Raw genomic sequence first — 21995 nt, 5'->3', positions numbered from 1 at the left:
TCTCCCTGTCTCTGTCTCTCAGCCTCTCAAATAAATAAACTGAATAAAAAAAATTTGTTTGTTGAAAATGGAATTAAAAGATAAGCTTACTTCGGTGCAAGAAAATGTTGAAATTCATGCGTAGTTTTTCCATAATATGCATTTTCTGTGTGCTTTTTGGAGATTCCGCATACACATTAAGCAACTATGTGTCATACAATGGCTAGGTGCCAGAGACAACTCATGTACAAAGCAAATACGCGTTTATGCCTTCACCTATTACAGATAGCTTTTAAAGGCAACCTAAGGACTGTTTCCCTTAGCAAATACTTTCCCCTCCCTGCCTTTGCTGTCTAGGTAAATCTTTGCTCTTTAAACCAAGCTCAAATAATATAGAAATCAGAAGGCACACACCACCAAATTGGTGTCAATGGTGGTTTTATGTGTGGCTTTAAAATTATATTAATTTATTTGAACAGCATAGAGAGAGGAGAGAGAAAGAGAGAGAGAGAGAGAGAGAGAGAGAGAGATGCTCCCATCTGCTGATTCACTTCCCAGATGCCTGCAATAGCTGAGGCTGGGCCAGGCGGAGACTGGAAGTTGGGACTCAACACTCAATCCAGGTCTGCTACGTGGGTGGCAGGAGCCCAGCTTAACTGAACCTCACCTGCTGCTTCCCAGTGTGTACGGTAGCAGGAAAATCCGAATTGGGAGCAGAGCCAGGACTTGAATCCAGGATCCCTGATATGGGATCCAGGCATCCCTAGTGGAATCTTGACTGCTACTCCAAATGCCCACTTGTATGTTTGCTTTCCATGGTTTCCAAGTCCTTTGTTTTGTGTGTTTTCTGAGGTTTCCATATTTGTCATTTTTGTAAAGAAAGAAAAAACAATAGAATTAGCAATATTTCAGAAAGAACTCAGAGGAGGGCATTTGGCCTCATGATTAAGACACTCGTTGGGGCACCTGTGTCCCATATTGGAGTAACTGGCCTCCATATCTGGCTCCAGCTTCCTGTTGATGCAGACTCTGGGAGGCAGCAGGTGATGGCTCAGTTGGATTCCTGCCACCTGTATGGGAGACCTAGACTGAGTTTCTGGCTCCTGGCTTCGGCCTGGCCCAGCCTCAGCTTTTGCAGGGTGTTGGAGAGTGAATGAGCAATAGGGAGATTTCTCTTTGTCTTTTAAATAAAATGGAAGATGGGGCGGGCGCTGTGGCATAGCAGGTAAGGCTACCTGCAGTGCTGGCATCCCTTGTGGGCACTGGTTTGAGTCCCGGCTGCTCCTCTCCTGGTGTAGCTCTGTGCTGTGGCCCGGGAAAGCAGTAGAAGATGGCCCAGGTCCTTGGGCCCCTGCACCCATGTGGGAGACATGGAGGAGGCTCCTGGCTTCGGATCGGCCCAGCTGTGACTGATATGGCCATTTTGGGAGTGAACCAGAGAATGGAAGATGTCTCTCTCTCTCTCTCTGCCTCTGCCTCTCTATAACTCTGCTTTTCAAATAAATAAGTAAATCTTTGGGAAAAAAATAAAATAAAATGGAAGCAAATAAATAAAAATCATTAGCAGGAGTTATGGAAGCAGAGCCAGATCACGTGCATGGGACATCTGATGCTGACTCCTGCCATTGGGGAAAATCTCAAGTCTCCCTGGTGAGGAGGGGATGGGAGAATGTCAGGACCCGGGAACCGCTGGGCCTGCAGGCTGCAATTCAGTAACCGGGGTGTGCACGGTCCCCGTGTGAGGCGAGCCGTTGATTTGGTTGCTCAGCCATGGTGCATCACCCCATCACTCACTTGTGTAATCTGAGCACAGGGATCTCATCTGGCTCTGTCAGAAGCGCCCCGACCAAGGCCTGGCACATAGCTGGTACTCAATAAATATTTGCTAAATAAACTCACTCTAAACCAAACCCACGCGGGAGCAACCGGAGGCAGCATTATTCATTCATTCTGTAAAACATAATTGACAATGGGCCTGGAAAGTCGCCGTCAGCACATTCTTGGCCTACAGCGGCTCCAAGAGTCACTTGGTAAATACAGTGCTGGGTAGAGGGGACTTGGGCCATCTTAGCAGACGGCGTCATGGAGCTGTGGCGCCCGGATGAGTCATGCATTCCCACACAGCACGGACCATGTCGCTCGCCAGACAGGCTCCTGCCTTGCCACGTGCTGACACAGCATCCCTGTCACAGGGGAGACCCACCGAGGTCTGTCCCCTCCCCCTCCCCCCTGCTCAATGCTCCTTATCAGCCACAAGGCTTCAATGCTTTGGGCCTCACTCACGTTACAGGGTCCAGGATTGCAGTGTCCCTTCCTGGTTACATTTTCCACTGTGGCTTCCCAGGGAGACTTTTTTAGCCACAATTTTGCATACCCTGCTAAAGATAAACCGTGGTAGACTGCAGATACGACCTTCCACTGAGGGAGCTGCAAAGCCGCTCAGCCACCCTGCCTCAGTTTCCCTGTTTGTAGAAAAGGGAGTTGTACCCATTCATCCACCCCCATGGGGCTGGGAAGCAAAAGAGGCTTGCATGTTTAACCCTTACCACCCAAGTTTCATGCCAGACTTCCCACTCATAAGCTGCCTGGCACAAGGTCGTGTTGTCAGGTGCTCAGCCTGGCGTCTCGTTCTTAATACACACTCAGGAAATATTTATTATTGTCCTGGCCCTATGACCGCAGGACGAGCTGAGATCCTGCCCCACTTTTGCAAGGAGCGTGTTTGAGGAAAACTGATTGGTTGATTTTGGGGTAGCTGTTATACTCTTTTTTTTTAATGTAAGAGTTACACAGGGAGAGGAGAGGCAGAGAGAGAGAGAGAGAGAGAGAGAGAGAGAGAGAGAGAGGTCTTCCATCCGATGGTTCACTCACCAATTTGCTGCAATGGCCAGAGCTGTGCCGATCCGAAGCCAGGAGACAGGAGCCTCCTCCAGGTCGTCCACACAGGTGAAGGGGCCCAAGGACTTGGACCATCTTCAACTGCTTTCCCAGGCCATAGCAGAGAGCTGGATCAGAAGTGGAAGGCCCATATGGGATGCCGACACTTCAGGCCAGGGCCACAGCGCCAGCCCCGACTCTTAAAAAGTTTATGTGTTGGGGCTGGTGCTGAGAGGTAGTGGGTTGGGCATCTGCCTGCGTTGCTGGCATCCCATATGGGTGCCAGTTCAAGTCTTGGCTGCTCCACTTCCGATGCAGCTCTCTGCTATGGCCTGGGAAAGCAGTAGAAGATGGTCCAAGTCCTTGGCCCCCTGCACCCATGTGGGAGTCCCAGAAGAAGTTCCTGGCTCCTGGCTTTGGATCTGCGCAGCTCCGGCTGTTGTGGCCATATGGGGAATGAACCAGCAAATGGAAGATCTCTCTCTCTCTCTCTCTCTCTCTCTCTCGCTGCCTCTCTGTAACTTTGCCTTTCAAATAAATAAATATCTTTAAAAAGTGTATTTGTTGACTTATTTATTTTGAAAGGCAAAGAGAGAGCGAGCGAGCGAGCGAGCTCTTCTGTCTACTGCTTCCCTCCCTGGGCCAGGCAGGAGTTAGGAGCCCAGAGCCCTTCTGGGACTCCCACGGGGATGTGAGGGACCTGAGTACTGGAGCCAGGACCTGCTTCCTCCCAGGATGCGCCTCAGCAGGAAGCCAAATCAGAAGTGGAGGCGGGACTCTGCTGGCTAAGCGCTTTTGTTTTGTCGAGTGCCATATATAAACTTGGCACTAGGCTGGACGACTTGGAAGGAATTTTGGATGCTGTCGAGGGGGAAGGGGTGGGGAAATGAGACTGGGCAATGTGGCGGCCGGCAGGACACTCCCGGAGGAAGAACAGGCCCAGCTGATCAGTTAGAGGGTCTGATGGAGATCAGCATTTTTCCTGCCTGATGTAATCCTCTCCCCCGCCTTCTCACGAAGCTTCAGCAAAATCTCATTGTCACAAATACCTTGGGATTTCAGCGCTCAGACGGGCCTTGAGGTGTACTGGGAGTCAGAGCCAAGATAAGGCATCCTCTTCTGTTATTAACTTAAAACTGGGGGTGAAGCCGCTGCCTGGGATGCCCGCATGCCATATGGGCGCCAGTTTGAGTCCTGGCTGCTCCATTTCCAATCCAGCTCCCTGCTAATGCACCTGGGAAAGCAGTGGAGGAGGGCCCAAGTGCTTGGGCCCCTGCACCCATGTGGGAGACCCCGAATAAACTCCCGGCTCCATTTGGGAGTGAATCAGTGGATTCTCTCTCTCTCTCTCTCTCTCTCTCTCTCTCTCTCTCTCCCCTCTCTGTAACTCTGCCTTTCAAATAAATAAAATAAATCTTTAAAACATATAAATGACTAACAAACACATAGAAAGTGCACAACATCATTAATCACTAAGGAAATGCAAATCTAAACTACAGTGAGATACCAACCACACACATACCAGGATGGCTGCAGTAAAAAAGGTAGGACAAAAAGCATGCTGACAATGTAGAGAAACTGGAGCATTCACGGATTGCTGGTAGGGATTTAAAATGGCTCAGCTACTTTAGAAATCAGTTTGGCATTTCTTCAAAACGTTAAAGATGATGTTGCTTTATGACCCAGCCATTTCTACTCCTAGGTCTTTATCCAAGAGAACTGAAACATTCACTCGGGAGAAAGCCTATGCATCCAGTCCATTGCAGCATTACTGACATAATGGCAAGGAAGTGGACACAACCCAAATGTATACCCAAGATGAATGGGTACACTATAGCAGGAAGCAACCCACTGGGGCTGGCGCCATGAGTGGTGAACTCACCAGAGCAGGTGCAGTGAACAGAGCTAGCTGTACTCCACCTGCTGCAAGGGAACACAGGCTCCTGGGCTATACAGACTACAGTCTGAGAGTGCACTTGGGACTGCAGCCTCTCACAGTCAGGGTGAGTTTCTTCCCATGGCCCAATGGGTTTCCCCAGATAGGTGATTTGCATTTCTGGGTGGAGCTGGGGAGCCTGCACCTCCTTACTTTGGGCCTTTCCCAGTGCCCTGGGGCAACCCTCCACATACACAAAATGTGGTCCATCTACAGAAAGGATTATTATTCATTCCTAGAAAGGAATGAAGTTCTGAGTTAGGCTGCAACGTGTGTGAACCTTGAAAACATTGTGCTAAGCGGAAGAAGCAACCAGTCATGAGAGGTCACGTGTTGTAGAGTCCACTAATATGAAATGTTCAGAATGGAGAAGTCCACAGAGACAGCAGATTAGTGGCTACCGCGGGCGGGGGGAGCAGCGGATGGGGAGTGACTGGGAACGGATATGGTTTCTTAGGGGAGTGATGACAGTGATCTGAAATAACATGACAGTAACAGTTACACAATTGTGTGAGTATGCTAAAAACTACAGGAATGCACACTTTAAGAAGATGAATTTTGGGCCAGCGCCGTGGCTCACTAGGCTAATCCTCCACCTAGCGGCGCCGGCACACCGGGTTCTAGTCCTGGTCGGGGTGCCGGATTCTGTCCCGGTTGCCCCTCTTCCAGGCCAGCTCTCTGCTGTGGCCAGGGAGTGCAGTGGAGGATGGCCCAAGTGCTTGGGCCCTGCACCCCATGGGAGACCAGGAGAAGCACCTGGGCACCTGGCTCCTGCCATCGGATCAGCGCGGTGCGCCGGCTGCGGCGGCCATTGGAGGGTGAACCAACGGCAAAGGAAGACCTTTCTCTCTGTCTCTCTCATTCACTGTCCACTCTGCCTGTCCAAAAAAAAAAAAAAAAAGAAGGTGAATTTTGGTTCTGGTGCTGGGGTGCAGCAGCTTTTTTTAATGCTGGCATCCCATATTAGAGTGCTGGTTTGAGTGCTGGCTGCTCTACTTCCAATCTAGCTCCCTGCAAATGCACCTGGGAAAGCTGTGGATGCTGACGAAGGTACTTGGGGTGCTGCCACCCATGTGGGAGACCTAGATGGAGTTCCTGGCTCTTGGCTTTGGCCTGGTCCAGCCCCAGCCGTTGTGGCCATTTGGGAAGTGAACCAGCAGGTGGAAAATCCCTCTATCTATCCTTCTCTCTCTCCCTAACTCTGCCTTTCTTTGAAGTAAATAAACAAAATCTCAGTATTTGAAAAAAAAAAGTTGCATGCAAGATAAAATCATACCAAATATTCCAATACAAAATTGAACATTTTAGGGGCTGGCGCTGTGGCATAGCAGGGAAAGCCACCACCTGCAATGCTGGCATCCCAAATGGGCTCTGGTTTGAGTCCCAGCTGCTCCACTTCTGATCCAGCTCTCTGCTATGGCCTTGTGCCCCTGCACCTGTATGGGAGACCCAGAAGAAGCTCCTGGCTTCTGTCTTTGGATCAACCCAACTCTGGCTGTTGTGGTCGTTGGGAAGTGAACCAGAGGGTGAAAGACACCTCTCTCTCTCTCTCTCTCTCTCTCTCTCTCTCTCTCTCCTTCTCCCTCTCTCCCTCTCTCCCTCTTTCCCTCTTTCCCTCTCCCTCTCCTTCCCTCTCCCGCTCCCTCTGCCTTTCAAATAAATAAATAAATCTTAAAAAAGAGAACATTTTACATTATGCATTCTGTGGCTTCACCAGTAACACATACACTCTATTAGTCAGAACTTCTCTATGCAAGGGACAGAAATCCAGCTTAAAGTGGTTTAAGCAGAGAATAGAATGTATTGGCTCAAATAGCCAAAAATTACAGGGGTTGTTGGCTTTAGGCGCAGCTAAATCCAGTCGCTCAAAGGATGCAATCCAAGAAGCTCTTTTTTTGCATCCCTTGGATCTGCTTTCCTCTGTGTTGGCTCCGTTCGCCGCAGACTCTTCTCAGGAGGTGGCGAGATCGTCACCAGCACCTACACAGGCACAAGTGTCCAGCTTATCAACAGAAGAAAATGTCTTTCCAAACAAAAATCCAGGATTAGACTTTGTCTTGTTCTGACCTGAGTCATGTGTGTAGCCACGGGAATGTGACATTCTCATCATCTGGGCCTTATGGCAGGATGGCGGGGGACAAACTACAGTGAGTTAGTCTTTTTTTTTTTTTTTTTTTTTTTGGACAGAGTGGACAGTGAGAGAGAGAGAGTCAGAGAGAAAGGTCTTCTTTTGCCGTTGGTTCATGCTCCAATGGCCACTGCAGCCGGCGCGCTGCAGCAGGCACACCGCGTTGATCCGATGGCAGGAGCCAGGTGCTTCTCCTGGTCTCCCATGGGGTGCAGGGCCCAAGCACCTGGGCCATCCTCCACTGCACTCCCTGGCCACAGCAGAGAGCTGGCCTGGAAGAGGGGCAACCGGGACAGAATCCGGCGCCCCGACCGGGACTAGAACCCGGTGTGCCGGCGCCTCAAGGCGGAGGATTAGCTTAGTGAGCCACGGCACCAGCCTGAGTTAGTCTTGATGCTCTAAATGTCAAAACTGGATTATTTAAAACAAGCGACCTTAAAGTGTTTTGGAAAAGAACAGATAATTTGGAACCAATATGAATTCACTTAGGACAAATGGATCAAAACTCTTAATTTTAAAAAATCGGATTGCAAAAGTGAGCAAGATAGTGCATGGGAAACAGCATTGTGGTGTAACAGGTAAAGCCATCGCCTACAATGCCAGCATCCCATATGGACACAGATTCGAGTCTCAGATGCTTCATTTCCGATCCAGCTCTCTGCTAATGCACCTGGGAAAGCATCAAAGGATGGCCAAGCGGCGGGCCCGGCACCCACGTGCGAGATCTGGATGAAGTTCTGGCTCCTGGCTTTGCCTGCTGCGTCCTCGGTCATTGTGACCATTTGGGGAATGAACCAGTAGATGGAAGATCGATCTCTCTCTCTCTCTCCCTCTCTCCCTCTCTCTCTGTCCTTCTCTCTCTAACTCTGTCTTTCAAATAAATAAACTTTAAAAAAGATAATGCTTGGAATCTAACGTTTCGGTTTTCACAAGGCTCTAGATAAGTCCTTTTTTGATATGCCTGCAAACAAATAGCGGATAATTGAGTTAGATGGAATTACAGTTCATTGAAAGTCAATTCTAAGAGGACAGACTAGTTGGCTAACCTAGTGGCTCTCGGTGGACTGCAGAAATCTGCTGTAGGCCTCACCTGGTTTGCACATTTCCACTGATGGACATGACATTTAAGTCTCTTTCATTCTGCAGGTTGCTCCCTGATACTTTTGTCTTTGCAATGTATTTGTTAAAGAACCAATTAATAGATAGATGAGATACCCAAGTTAGACCCTATAAAGTTAGCTATAACACTACAAATGGGAACAAAGGGCCACAAACCTAGAAGCGTGAACATCAAGACACAGTTGCCAAAGTCCTAATACACACCTAGATTCAGCTGATCCCAGTGCAGGTGCACCTCAAGAGATGTGTTCGCCCTGTCCGCTCTTCCAGGCTGAACTGTGGCATAGTGTATGTGACTGTGGCTCCCACACTTCAAGATGGGCTGAAAAGCTGCAGCTCACAGGCAAACCCCTGGTTCTCGTGAGAGAGCTGTAATCCCTTTCCCCAGGCAGGGAGCCTGGAGGAGAGAAGTGTGTGTGTGTGCGCACACACACACCATGCATGCCTAGGGGTAAGGGGGGGGGGCTGGTTCTTTATTTGAGAGGAGGAGACTCAAGGCAGTGGGTCCCTAGAGCACTCGCGTGCAGAAGTTTTGAGACTAAATAAAGTGGGAGGAAGAAGGTAATGAGTCAGTGAGAAATCGAGTCTGACCGTGTGGTTGTAGCCAAGTGGACAGACTGAGGCTGTGCAGAGGCACAGAGACAGGAGATCGGCTGTGTGTGGCCTGGGCCTGTGGAGGCCCATGTGTCGTCAGCAGGAGCGCAGATGTTAATGGCCAGCATCAAGACAAGGAGCGGGCAGTGAGCGCCTGGTCTCTGGCCCGAAAGCTTCAGTCTCACTCTAATTTGAAGGAGAGTGGACCAACCAAGGCAGGGGGAGGGACACGGGTCTTCACTGTTCCTCTGCTGAGTCCTGTGCAGACATGACTCTGCAGGCTCCTCACAGCAACCCTGCGAGTAGGAGTTACGTTCCTACTTCATTCATTCATTTTTTTAAGAAATTTTATTTTTATTATTATTGAAAAGCAGAGTTACAGGAAGAAAGAGATATTTTCCATCCACTGGTTTATTCCCCAAATGGCCACAATGATCTGGACTGGGCCAGGCTGAAGCCAGGAGCCTGGAGCTCCATCCAGGTCTCCCACGTGGGTGACAGGGGCCCAAGCACTTTGAGTCATCTCCTGCTGCTTTCTCAGGTGCATTAGCAGGGAGTTGGGTCGTGGAAGAGGAGCAGCTGGGACTCGAACCTGAGTTCATATGGGATGCTGGTGTGGATAGAATACTGAGGTTGGAGAGGTTAGCACTCAGGATCTAGGTCATACACACTTAAATGGCAGGGCCAGAGAGGCCCAAAGGAGGAAGCTGGTGTCAGGGAGAAGATCAGTGTCCATGTCCTCTTTTTTTTATTTTTATTTTATTTTATTTTTTTACTTTTTGACAGGCAGAGTGGACAGTGAGAGACAGAGAGAAAGGTCTTCCTTTGCCGTTGGTTCACCCTCCAATGGCCGCCGTGGCTGGCGCACCGCACTAATCCGAAGGCAGGAGCCAGGTGCTTCTCCTGGTCTCCCATGGGGTGCAGGGCCCAAGCACTTGGGCCATCCTCCACTGCACTCCCGGGCCACAGCAGAGAGCTGGCCTGGAAGAGGGGCAACCGGGACAGAATCCGGCGCCCCGACCGGGACTAGAACCCGGTGTGCCGGCGCCGCTAGGCGGAGGATTAGCCTAGTGAGCCGTGGCGCCGGCCTTCATGTCCTCTAACCAAGGTGTCCGGCTCTGTGGCCCCAGTGCCTCGAAAGTATGCTGTGTCAGCACTTTCTGTGGCTTCGTGTCTGGACCCAGGAAAGGAATGATGGGAGGATCTGGGCTTCGCAGAAATACAGACCCAGACTTCGAGGTCCTGGCCTCTGCTGGGGCTGATCCTTGGGCTAGATTCCTGCTCCATGGGAGAGGAATTCTGTTTCTCCTGAAGCAAACCCCAGGGCCACCGGAGGAAGAGGACCTTCCCTGCTGATGGTAGGAGGTCTGCTGCCTTCAGGGCCCAGTTCCCAGATCCCCATCCGTGGCTCCAGGGACTTGGGGGTGGTCTTTCAGCTCCTTTCTGAGCTCGAGCCTCGGACGCGAGGTTGCTTCTCTGGACAACATGGGCAGCACAAGTGTGGTCTAATAGGCTGCCCAGAAGGCAGCCGAGGAGCCAGAAGCTGCGTGCTGAAGAGGATGCTGGGACAGGGCAGGGCTGGGCTGGCCCAACTGGTTGTGGCCAGCCAGGAGAGGGCAAGTCCCAGCTGGCTGAGCCGGGAAGGCGGGGTGGGGGGCGTGGCGCTGACACGGGGCAGCGCAAGGACAGCTGCTGCCTGGGTGTTTTTAGAAAACACTGGGTGCCAAGCACTCTCTCCGCGGACTGTTCTGCACCAACTCAGAAGCAGGCAGAGGAGGGGAGGCCGTCTTCTCCGTGCTAAGCTTGAGGTGGGGCTGGTGGGCACGGGTTTCTGGCTGTGCTCGCGTGAACCTTTCCCAACAGACAGCAGGAAGGTAGCAAGAGGCCTCCGAATCCCCTTGGAGTGAATCCTCTGAAGACCCCTTCTCTTTTCTGCTTGGCTCTTTTTAGGCACCTTGCTGGGCTAAAGCTCACTTTATCCCTTCTTGTTTGTATGACTTTGATGATCAAGTTCAAAACAAACCTTTCCATTAGGGGAATTCTCACATAGATACAAAGAACGCACATCTGTAATAGGGACTTCCGTATGCCAGCTGCCAAGCTCAAGCAACCACCAAGCCACAGCCGGTCTTGTTTCATTTCTGCTCAGCCACTGCCCCCACCTCAGGCTGAAGGAAGTTCCCGGCATCGTCTCGTTTCCTCCCTCTTAACTTCCTTGAGCTCTTGTTTCCTTGTCCGACATGGGGATTCTAGTAGGCGTTACTGTGAGGCCAGGTTTCCAGGCAAGAACTCAGTAGATGAAAACGCTAAAGTCAAAGTTACACAGAGAGAAGAGAGGGGGAGAGGCAGAGAGAGTGAGGTCTTCCACCCAATGGTTCGCTCCCCAGATGACTGTGATGGCCGAAGCCATGCCAATCCAAAGCCAGGAGCCAGGAGCCTCTTCCAGGTCTCCCATACGTGTACAGGGGCCCAAGGACTTGGGCCATCTTCTACTGCTTTCCCAGGCCACAGCAGAGAGCTGGATCGGAAGTGGAGCAACTGGGTCTCGAACCGGTGCCCATATGGGATGCCGGCGCTTCAGGCCAGAGCGTTAACCTGCTGTGCCACAGCACGGGCCCCAGGCCTTTTTTTTTTTTTTTTTTTTTTAAGATTTATTTTATTTACTAGAGTTACAGAGAGAGAGAGAGAAAGAGACAGAGACAGAGACAGAGAGACACAGAAAAAGATCTTCCATTCATTGGTTCACTCCCCAGATGGCCGCAGCAGCTGCAGCTGAGCTGATCTGAAGCCAGGAACCAGGAGCTTCTTCTGGGTCTCCCACGAGGGTGCAGGGGCCCAAGGACTTGAGCCATCTTCTACTGCTTTCCCAGGTCATAGCAGGGAGCTGGATCGGAAGCAGAGCAGCCAGGACTCGACCCGGCACCCATTTGGGATGCCAGAGCTGCAGGTGGAGGCTTAGCCTACCATGCCACAGCGCCGGCAGGTGCCCTTCCTTTCTTGAATTGAAGGCCTCTCTCTTCAGGACTGACTGGGAGCACAGTGTGCCCGAGTCTGGGGGTCGGGGCGGTATTGGAGCGGGGGAACTAGAAGGAGGCAATCGGAATACAAGAAGGATGGGAGCTGCAGCACCCTGGGGGAGAGGCTGGCAGACAGGAGCCAAGTCCAGCAGAGGTGCAGTAAGTCTAAGCAGCAGGTGGGAAGAGGGTGGGAAAGAGGAAGTGGGTGTGGAGCAAGCGTGGGCAAGAACTGGAGGCCTCCCGGGAGTTCTACCAGAAACAAGTGTCTCAGTTGCAACACCAACTGACTTTGGCCCTCAGAGGGAGAACATAGATTTATTGAAATGCTGTTGGGAAGGCCGGGGAGCCAGGGTCAGGAATTAGGATATGGGGATGACAGGAGATGAGGCGGAGACAGGTCACAGGTGCAGCTGTTAGGCCAAACAGCGAGGCCATGATTGCTCCTAGTGGACCTGGAGGGATTCTGCAGCTGGTAGCACCATGGTGGTCAGCACTGGGCCTGGGCTCCCATCTGGTGCCGAGGCCCACAGGTGCCCTGGAAACCAAGAGCTCCTGCCATTGCTGCTGGGGCACCACACCTGCCTTCCCAGTACACACCTGGTGCCTGCTATTTTGTATCGTTAGCTCTGGGTCAAGGTTTGGGGCTGGTGCTTCTGTTTGGTGGCACTTACCTCAAATCTCCACGGCCTAGAGGTGTGTTTAGGGGTTGGTGGGGTTGGGGAGTGGTTCCCGGGGGGGAGGGAAAAGAAGAGGAGGGGGCATCTGCATACTTCAAACTCATAATAGAGTTTCCTGGTCATGAAAGCAGGGTTTGATGCTGGGCAGGCAAAGGTAATTGTCCGTTACTCAAGGAAGAGGGTGTGGGTATTGGTGAGGGTGAAGGAATTGCATGGGCAGGAACAAAGCAAAAATCAGGAAAAAATCAGCATTCCGGGGCTGGTGTTTGGTTCAGCAGGTTAAGCTGCCTCTTGCACTAGTTGAGTGCTGGCTACTCTGCTCTCCAGCCAGCCTCCTGATGATGTGTCTGGGAGGCAGGAAATGATGGCCCATATACTTAGTTCCTGCCACCAATGTGGGAGACCAGGATGGAGCTTCTGGCTCCTGGCTTTGGCTTGGTTGAGACTTGGCCATGTGGTGAGTGAACCAGTAGATAGAAGAGATTCTCTCTCTCTCTCTCTTTCTCTCTCTCTTTCTCTGTCTTTGCTGCTCGGCCTTTCAAATAAATAAGTCAATGTGAAAATAAAAGAAAAGGAACAGCATTCCTATTTGCCTGTCAAGGATACAGGGCAGGTTTGCCCTTGGACACACCAACGCCCTGAACTAGAGGCAGTGTGTCCTTGAATGTACAAGCTACATGGGCCAGGGCCTGGCCACCTCTGGGCTATTGTGGACAACAGAGACTGCTTTCAGACGTAGTCTTGGCAGAGTCTAGCTCCACTGGCATGCAATGTGATGGCTTTGATGCCCTGTGCTTCTACCCTGTCTCTGGCTCCAGCAAAGAGGCGGGACAGTCTGCAAATAGCTCAGTGCTCATTCTGAAGAGCTGCAACCAGAAGGGGCAGGGTATGAGCTGACAGCCCACAGCTGAGAGCTGAGCTCCAAGCTTCAAGAACAGACTATTCTGTGAAGTCTGGGCTTCCATGATCAAATAAATGTGATCAAACAAGACTGTCCCTGTTAAAACTTGCATAAGTACTGCCATCCATGTGGCAATCAGGCAGGACAGAATGTGTGCCATCATAAATTCCCCAGGTTCCTCAAGCTGAGGAAGTGCACCTGGTAGCCCTGTTTGGCAATGCCCCATTAAGGGTGTACTGTGCACATCATCAGGTGGAGAGAGAATCCTGTGTTCATGTATTTCTTGGTGCTCCCCTTCTTCTAAGTACTACTAGTTGAGCAGTTATTACTTTATCTTTAAAAAATTATTTTATTTGAAAGATAGAGATACAGATAGAATAGGAGAGAGAGAGAGAGAGAGAGAGAGAGAGAGAGAGATATTTTCTGCTTGCTGGTTCACTCCCCAAATGGCTACACAGCCAGGGCTGGGCCAGGCCAAAGCCAGGAGCCAACAGCTTCTTCAAGGTCTCCCACATGGGTGCAGGGGTCCAAACACTTGGACTATCTTCTGCTGCTTTCCCAGGTGCATTAGCAGGGAGCTGGATGGGAAGTGGAGCAGCTGAGACTCGAACTGGAGCCCATATGGGATGCTGGAACTGCAGGAGGAGGCTTAGCCTTCTATACCACAGTGCCAGCCCCTATTAAAAAATAGTTGAATAGTCCATTATTAGGAAATAGTTCATCACATTTTGCCTTGGGTGATTCTTTTATTTTCCCTTAGATATTAAAAAAGAGATGGACCTGGGGTGTGCATTTGGCCTAACACTTCTGATGTCTGTGTTCCATATCTGAGTGCCTGGCTTCAATTCCGGCCTTCTGCCAATGCAGACCTCTCATAGGCAATAGATGATGGCCCAAGTGATTGAGTCCCTGCACCCATGTAGGAGACCTGGGCTGAGTTCCTGGCTCCTGGCTACAGCCTAGCCTATCACAGTGAACCAGCTGTGTCTATGTGTCTGTCTCCTTCTCTCTGTCTCTCTGCCTCTCACATTAAAAAAAGAAAAACAAGGAAAGTGATGAACTCGCTTACATTTAATACACAGTTCCTAGATTAGGAATCCTAACCAATCTAGGATTTCCACCTTCAGACAGGCACAGAATCGAGAAGATGGAGTTAGAAGTTTTTTTCCCTTATAAGACAACTCTGTGGATTAGTAGAATGCTTTCTTGTTGCTCCTTTTCCAGTCCAGGAAGGCAGTAGAGGATGGCCCAGGTCCTTGGGCCCTGCACCAGCATGGGAGACCAGAAGGAAAACCTGGCTCCTGGCCTTGGATTGGTGCAGCACCAATGGCTGTGGCAGCCATTTGGGGGGTGAACCAATGGAAAAAAGGAAGACCTTTCTCTCTCTCTCTCTCTCACTGTCTAACTCTGCCTGTCCAAGAGAAAAAAAAAAAAAAAAAAAGAATGCTTTCTGTCGCTCCCCCTCTTCGTGGAGGAACGACACAGGACCCTGCGCTGTTCTTTTGTCTGCTCGGCCCTCCCCGGGTTTGCTGCTGGTTCTTCCCGGGTTGGCTACCGTCCCTTCCACCACCGTGGAAGGGCGGTTCCCCCTGCCACTTTCCCCACTTCCGCGGGGGAGCGGCACACCGCCGGCCGGCTCTCTCGGGGGCTGCTCACATGTTCCTCAGGTGTTCCCCTTAGATGTTCCTGGTGCATGTTGTCTCTCTCCTCCTTTATAGTCCTCTTCCACCAATCCCAACTCTGCTACCCACACGCCGAGTTGCTGCTCTCCTCCAATCAGGAGCAGGTCCTGCAGTTTATTGGTTGAACTGGAGGCAGCTGTGTAGAAGCTGTTTACTCCTCCCAGCGCCATATTGTGGGAGAGCAGATGCATAGAATAAGTCTTAATTCGAGTAACTTAGTCTAGTCTGAGTTGCTCCCCACACTTTCTTAACTTTATTTATTTATTTATTTAGACAGGCAGAGTGGACAGTGAGAGAGAGAGAGACAGAGAGAGAAAGGTCTTCCTTTTATTGTTGGTTCACCCTCCAATGGCCGTTGTGGTCAGCGCGCTGCGCTGATCTGAGGCCAGGAGCCAGGTGCTTCTCCTGGTCTCCCATGGGGTGCAGGGCCCAAGCACTTGGGCCATCCTCTGCTGCACTCCCTGGCCACAGCAGAGAGCTGGCCTGGAAGAGGGGCAACTGGGACAGAATCCGGCGCCCCGACCGGGACTAGAACCCAGTGTGCCGGCACCACAGGCGGAGGATTAGCCTAGTGAGCCGCGGCACTGGCCTATTTATTTATTTGAGAGCCAGACTGAGAGAGAGAGAGAGAGATCTTCCATTCATTGGTTCACTCCCTATATGGCTGCATGAGTCAAGGTTGGGCCAGGCTGAAGCGAGGTGCCTGGAACTCCATCTGGGTTCCCCATGTGGATAGCAGGGACCCAAGTATTTAGGCCGTCTCCTGCTTCTGTCCCATGCATGTTAGCAGGGAGGTGAATGGGAAGTGGAGCACCCAGGACTCAAACTGGTGTTCATATGGGATGCCGGCATTGCAGCATCCCTAGTAGAAAACTTTGTATGTTTAAGACAAGTGATGTTTTGTTCTCACTTCTGTGCCTCTAGATTAGCTTTTTTTTTTTTTTTTTTTTTTTTTTTTTTTTTTTTGACAGGCAGAGTGGACAGTGAGAGAGAGAGACAGAGAGAAAGGTCTTCCTTTGCCGTTGGTTCACCCTCCAATGGCCGCCGCTGCAGCCGGCGCACCGCGCTGATCCTGGCAGGAGCCAGGAGCCAGGTGCTTTTCCTGGTCTCCCATGGGGTGCAGGGCCCAAGCACCTGGGCCATCCTCCACTGCACTCCCTGGCCATAGCAGAGAGCTGGCCTGGAAGAGGGGCAACCGGGACAGAATCCGGCGCCCCAACCGGGACTAGAACCCGGTGTGCCGGCGCCGCAAGGTGGAGGATTAGCCTATTGAGCCACGGCGCCGGCTTCTAGATTAGCTTTTTATAACAAGCCAATGATCCTCAACTGGAAGAAAAATTTTCTGTTTTCTGCTGGCAATACCAGTGTTTCTGAGCATTGCCTAAAAGTCACTGTGGCTTTTTTTTTTTTTTTTTTTTTTTGACAGGCAGAATGGACAGTGAAAGAGAGAGACAGAGAGAAAGGTCTTCCTTTTGTCATTGTTTCACCCTCCAATGGCCGCCGCGGCTGGCGCGCTGCGGCCGGCGCACCGCGCTGATCCGATGGCAGGAGCCAGGTGCTTCTCCTGGTCTCCCATGGGGTGCAGGGCCCAAGGACCTGGGCCATTCTCCACTGCACTCCCGGGCCACAGCAGAGAGCTGGCCTGCAAGAGGGGCAACCAGGACAGAATCCGGCGCCCCGACCGGGACTAGAACCCGGTGTGCCGGCGCTGCAGGCGGAGGATTAGCCTAATGAGCCGCGGCGCCGGCCGGTCACTGTGGCTCTTAATTCTCACACAACTCTGGGTTAATTTGTATTTTGTTATCATTTCATAGAAGGGGAAACCGATTGAGAGAGATCAGGTAATTTACTCAAGGTCTCTTATCAGCAAAGTGACAGAGATATAAAATTTTAGAGGTAACAGACTCAAGGTTCTTGTGATATGACACAAATAGGCAGGCAGCTAGCTAAGTCTAAGTGAGCAGGAATCCTTGCAACCTTGTCATGCAACGTTCTCCCTACCTGTCAGTCAAAAAGTCCACCTTCTCAGGATGCACCTGGGTCTCACCAAGGACTAGGAAAGGGGAGATGCCATGAAAAACCTACGGATATTCTCTTTCTTTCATTGGCGACTCTCCGGCCCACTCAGGATGGGTATTTCTCTGTGTGGGGTGACCCACACTCACACACAGATGCATGGCTTCTCTCTCATTGTTAAACGATTTTGTTCTCACTTTGCGCCCCTATATGGATGTCTCTGCTACGAATTCTTACCTCTGTGGATTGAAAACTAAGATGCTCAGGCCCATATCACCAATTTTTTTTTTTTTTAAGATTTATTTATTTGAAGGCAGACTTACAGAGAGGCAGAGGCAGAGAGAGAGAGAGAGAGAGAGAGAGAGAGAATCTTTCATCTGCCGGTTCACTCCCCAGATGGCTGCAATGGCCGGAGCTGGACCAATCTGAAGCCAGGAGCCAGGAGCTTCTATCACATTTCCAATGCGGGTGCAGGGGCCCAAGCACTTGGGCCATCTTCTACTACTTTCCCAGGCCACAGCAGAGAGCTGGATGGGAAGTGGAGCAGCCGGGACTCATATGGGATGCCAGCACTGCAGGTGGTGGCTTTACACACTACACCACAGTGCCGGCCCCATCACCAGTTTTTAACAACATGCTGGACAAATTACTCCACACTAGGTGAGAAGCTTGGTATTCATCTGCTGGAGACAAGGGTGTGAAGGTTTTCATCTCAGTGGGGCGTGGACCCTGCTGCCTGCAGCTGGTGATTCCCTCCCTCCCCTCCTCCCTCCTCCCTCCCTCCTCCCTCCCTCCTCCCTATCCCTCCTCCCTACCCTCCTCTCTCCCTCTTTCCTCCCTCTTCCCTCCCTCCTTCCTCCCTCTTCCCTCCCTCCTCCCTCCTCCTTCCCTCCCTCCTCCCTCCCTCCTCCCTCCCCTCCTCTCTCCCTCCTTTCCTCTCTCTTGTTTTCACTACTCCCTTTGATGACACCATTATACCCTGGCAATTCGCGCCGGTTCTGATTTGTGCTTCTCCAGGCCTTTATTTCTCCCTGTTCTTAGCTCCATTTCCCTTGGCACCATTTCTCTTCCAGGACGTCCTCTTGATCTTGGCTTGTCCTATTTCTGCTTCCTTCCTGCCCCCTAATGTGTACCTCACTACGTCAATGATAATAGCAAGAACTTGTGTGTGCAGTGTTCTCAAGTCATAACATGTACTTGCGTGTGTTCTCTAATTTGGAACAGTCCTGTGGAGTACTCTCTGACACACCAGGAAGAGGCCTCGTGAGGTTAGATGAGGCTCCACAGTCAAAGAGCTTGTCATTGGCAGAGCTGGCTCTTGGCTCCACTGTGTTTTAGGGTTTGGGCTGGATCACAGGTACCGTTAGCCTTAACAGAAGCGCACACAATGGAGATAGTTGAGTTCTTCATGTATTTACTGAAATTACTAAAATATTGTTCCAAAAGTGTTACCTTTTTTGAATTCTCAAGTTTTCTTTTCAATATTTAGAAAAATTCTCCAAGTAGCATCTGCAGGAACCAGTGAGTCTTTCAGTTTCATTTGCTTTTTCTGTGAAGAAACATGTTTTGATTTTCTGATATAGTCAAAGCACTGTGCTAAGTGATGTGTAACAACTTACAGCCCTCAAGGAGATTCCAATGTGAGAAAATAAGATGTGTACACATGTATCTTTCAGAAAATGTAGAAAATGTGTCATAAGAAATACATAAATTGATAGCTATGGGAAAGAAATATCCATGTGGCTGTTCAACAAAATGCTAGTATTGCTTATCTATGAGAATTTAAATTTTTTTTTTGTTTTGCTTATCTGCAGATTCTAGGATTCTAACATAAATATGTATTACTTGTGAAAGAGAGGGAAGTGGAATTGACTCAAAAGTTCAATGGGAATCCAAGGGAAAAACAAGCCACTTCTGATATGAGCAGGAAGATTTCCCCACAACTTCTGTCTGTGCAGCCCTGCATTCCACCACATCCCCTTGGGTGCCAATCCAGTATGCCCACTTTCCCAGGATGCACCTGTGTCTGGAACGGGGAAGGAGGAGCAGATGAACAAGTGAAAGCTAAACTCCACGAAGCCGCCAGAAAACCTCACGCACTCCCACTCATCTGTATACTCAGTCAGGGCACCACCCCTACTCCATAAAGGCCATTGCTGGATGAGGGAGCAGCCCTTTTGGCCTTTCTCTTCCTTTCTCCCTCTCTCTCTTCACGGGCCGCTCTCTGGCCTCCCATGGCAAGCTTTTCTCTTTGCGGGGCTGCCCATACTCACGCCTGAATGCATTGCCACTCTCTTCAAATAAACCCTGCCCTCAATTAGGCACCGTATTTACACCTCTGCTTTGAATTCTTGTCTCACTGGGGACAGAACTTGGAGTAAAAACTGGCAAACGTATTTCCATAACACTTTCATCCAGAGCTGAAGGTAGCCTCCAGTGTTGACCAGAAGGCTAAAGGGATGTGGGAGATGTGCATTCCCCATGGAGGGAACACATTACAACATTGCATTAGCATGAAATCAAGAAGATACACAGTAACTGCGGCAAAGGTGTGAAGCTAGATGGCTGGGGCCAGGAGTCCCTTATATGCCAACAGAAAAAGCTAGCATTTCAGATCATGGGGAACAGCCCTGGTGACATGGACAAACACATCCAATGGGCTCTGCAAGACGCCCGGGGCCATATTTTTCCACCAGAGGAAGCCTAAGTCAAGATGTGCAAGCAGAGCAGATACTGGCAGGCTGCTGAGGTAACAGTGGCAGCTGCGGGCAATCGGTACTGAGCACCAGGGAAAGTCCGCCAAAGACCTTTCTCCTGGAAGTTCCTGCAGGAGGATTGTGGGTGTGAACACGGGAATAGGCCACAGTCCAGAGACCAGAGGGGTGTGTTTTACAGTGAGCTGAGAACAGAGCAGTGACCTGCCCTTCAAGAGAGAACAAACAGAGCAGGGGGAGGGGAAATAAAGCCCAAGAAATGAGTGCGCAGCAGTGCACCGGGACGAAGGTGACGGTGATTCTGAGTCATTATTTTTGGAGGCAGGTATCTCGGAGGAGCTGTAGAGGCAGGTCCTGAAAGCTTACTGGAATCGTGAGCTGGTCAGGTGTGTTTTTTTCTCGAAAAATAGAGAAACAATAGCATAATTAATAGTATAAACATATAAATGCACCTAATTTATTTCTTGGCTTTGCAAATATTTGAACTAGACCCTTTTAAATTTTTATTTAAGAGGCAGAGAGACAGAGGGAGAGAAGCAGAGTGAGATAGAAAGACAGAGCTCTCTTCCACTGGTTCACTCCCCAGATGCCGGCAAAGGCAGCCCCACCCCAAACTCGGAGCCAGGAACTCAACCTGGGCTTCTCACGTGGGTGGCAGGAGCACAGCTACTGCAACCAGCGCCAGCTGTGTCCCAGTGTCTGCATTAGCAGGAAGCTGGAATCCGGAACACAGCTATTGCTCGAACTCCTACACTCTGATACGGAATGCCGGCGTCTTAACTGGCAGGCCAAATGCCGGTCCCTGGGCTAGATTCTTTATAGAGAAAATTTCAAAAAAGGCGTAAGTCTTAAACAAATTCCAGATTGGCATTTCCTTAATTTCCTTTCACTGAGTTCCCACCTAAATTTCTGTTTCTCTTCTTCCTTATTTGAAAAGCAGAGAGGGAGAGAGTCTCCTATCTGCTGGTTCACTTCACAAGTGCCAGCAACACCCAGAACTGGGCCAGGCTGAAGTTGGGAGCCTGGAACCTCATCCAGGTTTCCCACACAGGTGGCAGAGACACAAGTATTGGAGCTACCACTGCTGCCTCCCGGGGTTGTATTAGCAGGAGCAGAGCGGGGGACTTGAACTTAGGCACTCTGATATGGGATGCAGGTATCCCAAGCTGTGTCTTAGAACTACACAGATCTTCATTTTATTTGTTTATTCTTTTCAAAGATTTATTTACTTATTTGAAAGGCAGAGTTAGAGAGAGAGAGAGAAAGAGAGAGAGGGAAAAGAGAGAGATCTATCCACTGGTTCCCTCCCCAGATAGCCACAATGCAGGCAGAAACCAGGAGGCTGGAGCTTATTTTGGGGTTCCCACATGGGTAGCGGGGGCCCAAGCACTTGGACCACCTTCCGCTGCTTTTCCCAGGCCATTAGCAGGGAGCTGGATCAGAAATGGAGCAGCTGGGAATCCAACCAGCACCCATATGGGATGCTGGACTCCCAGGCACTGGCTTTATCCACTGTGCCTCCATGCTGGAGCCTACTCTTTTTTTTTTTTTTTTTTTTTTTTTTGTTAAGTTAGAGTTCACCCATATCTTGATCACTTTCACTGGCTTCAGTGGCAGATAGGCCCTGGTACTGCGGCCTTATTCCAGCAAAATGTTCAGTTAGCTTTAGAGCCACCAAGCACAAGGTAGCGGCTGAGCCTCCGTTTCACCTGTATTCAGTACGATGTGCCACGGAGGCTTCCCTCCCTTCCCGATGGCCCATCTAGTTAGTCCTGGCTCTGGCACGAACAGCGTGACCTCTGGCAAGTCCCTAACTCCTCAACTGCAAATTACATGCAGGTGTTGAAGTATGCCTTTTTATTTTTAACGATTTATTTATTTATTTGAAAGGCAGAGTTAGAGAGAGGCAGAGAGAGAGAGAGAGAGGTCTTCCATCCGCTGGTTCACTCCCCAAATGGCCACAATGGCCAGAGCTGGGCCGATCTGAAGCCAGGAGCCAGGAGCTTCTTCCAGGTCTCCCATATGGGTGCACAGGCCCAAAGACTTGGGCCATCTTCTACTGCTTTCCCAGGCCATAGCAGAGGGATGGATCGGAAGTGGAGCAGCAGGGACTCCAATCGGCACCCATGTGGGATGCCGGCACTGCAGGCAGTGGCTTTACCCGCTATGCCACAGCGCTGGCCCCGAATTATGTCTCAAAAAAAAAAAAAAAAAAATGACAGCTCTATACTTCTATGATCCTGACCCAGTAAAATTTATTATTAAGTTCAATTTATTCCCGAAGTTTCAGAATATGGTTTCTGAGGAAAAGGTTCTAATTGATAAAACTGTTGGAAACAACTGGGGTAAAGAATG

Source organism: Oryctolagus cuniculus, chromosome 2 (genome assembly GCF_051225735.1).
Source record: "Oryctolagus cuniculus isolate XC-2025 breed Fujian yellow rabbit chromosome 2, ASM5122573v1, whole genome shotgun sequence".
Taxonomy (NCBI): Eukaryota; Metazoa; Chordata; class Mammalia; order Lagomorpha; family Leporidae; genus Oryctolagus; species Oryctolagus cuniculus.
Note: the sequence above shows the minus strand (reverse complement) of the source record.